General features: G+C 44.3%; 1 non-coding gene across 1 annotated transcript; it reads right to left on the reverse strand.

The window, feature by feature from the left end:
• Positions 1-731: 731 nt before the first annotated feature.
• LOC123464264 lies at positions 732-867 on the reverse strand. The gene has a single exon (XR_006639494.1). It is a non-coding gene; the product is annotated as a small nucleolar RNA SNORA70 (small nucleolar RNA).
• Between the last annotated feature and the right edge of the window lie 617 nt (positions 868-1484).

A 1484-nucleotide genomic window follows, 5' to 3' on the forward strand; every position in this document is an offset into this window, starting at 1 on the left:
TGCTTGTGCTCCTTGTGTATCTGGCTTATGTGGATACTGGGGAATCCAACCTGGGTCCTTTGGCTTTGCAGGCAAGTGCCTAAACTGCTAAGCCATTTCTCCAGCCCTCAATATATATATATTTTAACATAACTTGTAATAGGTCCCCTCCCCTGGTTCCCATTTCCCTGTGGGCCCTCCTCAGTAGGGTTATTGGTATTCACCGTGGGGTAATTAGAACCTTTGGCAAAACCCAGGTAACATCACATTTACTGTCTTCATCAGTTTTATTGTTTTTAATTGCTTTTTATTTATTTATTTGAGAGAGAGAGAAAGAGGAAGATAGAGAATGAGTACACCAGGGTCTCTAGCCACTGCAAATGACCTCCAGATACATGCACCACCATGTGCATCTGACTTACATGGGTCCTGGGCAATTGAACCTGGGTCCTTAGGCTTTGCAGGCAAGTGCCTTGACTACTAAGCCAAGCCATCTCTTCAGCCTCTTATTTTATTTATTTATTTTTGGTTTAATGAGGTAGGGTCTTGCTCTAGCCCAGGCAGACCTGGAATTCACTATGTAGTTTCAGGGTGACCTTGAACTCATAGCCCCTTATTTTTAACTTTTGGATTGTGTATGAGATTTACTAGTGAACACGATTGGTAAGATATTCACCATGCCTTTAATCCCAGTACCTGTAGGTACTACCTCAATAACCCTTCTCCCACAAAAAAAAAGAATATCACCAGAAGACTGTCTCCATGGTCCATTATAGCAATCTATATAAGCAACAGGTCTGCATCCACTACCAAAGAAGGCTGCTGTTTGCAGCTATTGCCCAGTGGGCCCCATGAGGAGAGAAGTCCAACTGGTTTAATTGATTGCAGACTGATCTGGAATTCACTCTGTTGTCTCAGGGTGGCCTGGAACTCACAGCAATCCTCCTGCCTCTGCCTCCTGAGTGCTGGGGTTAAAAGCATGTGCCATACCTGGCATTTCTTTCTCTTTCTTTCCTTCTTTCTTCCTGCTTTTCTTTTTTGGAGACAGAGTCTCAGACAAGGCTGGCCTTGAACTTACTACATAGCTAAAGATGACCTTGAACTCCTGATTCTTCTGCCTGCTCCTCCCATGTCTGTTTTATGCAGCACTGGGGATTGAACACGGGGCTTCATGCATGCTAGGCAAGCAGTCTACAAACTGAGTCCCATCCCCAGCTCCTCACTATTTTGAATGGTGTCAAGTATAGTCACATTGCTATGGAAAAGATCTCTGAACTGTTCATCTGGCACAATTAGAATGTTGTCACCTGTAAACAATAACTCCCTGCATTCTCACCTCTGGCCCAGGTAGCCCCCATTCTACTTTAAAAAAAATGTTTTATTTTTAATTAATTAATTTATTTGACAGAGAAAGAGGGGGAGAGGGAAGGAGAGAGAGAATGGGAGCACCAGGGCCTCCAGCCACTGCAAACAAACTCCAGACGCCTGCGCCCCTTGTGCATCTG

Source organism: Jaculus jaculus, chromosome 10 (genome assembly GCF_020740685.1).
Source record: "Jaculus jaculus isolate mJacJac1 chromosome 10, mJacJac1.mat.Y.cur, whole genome shotgun sequence".
Taxonomy (NCBI): domain Eukaryota; kingdom Metazoa; phylum Chordata; class Mammalia; order Rodentia; family Dipodidae; genus Jaculus; species Jaculus jaculus.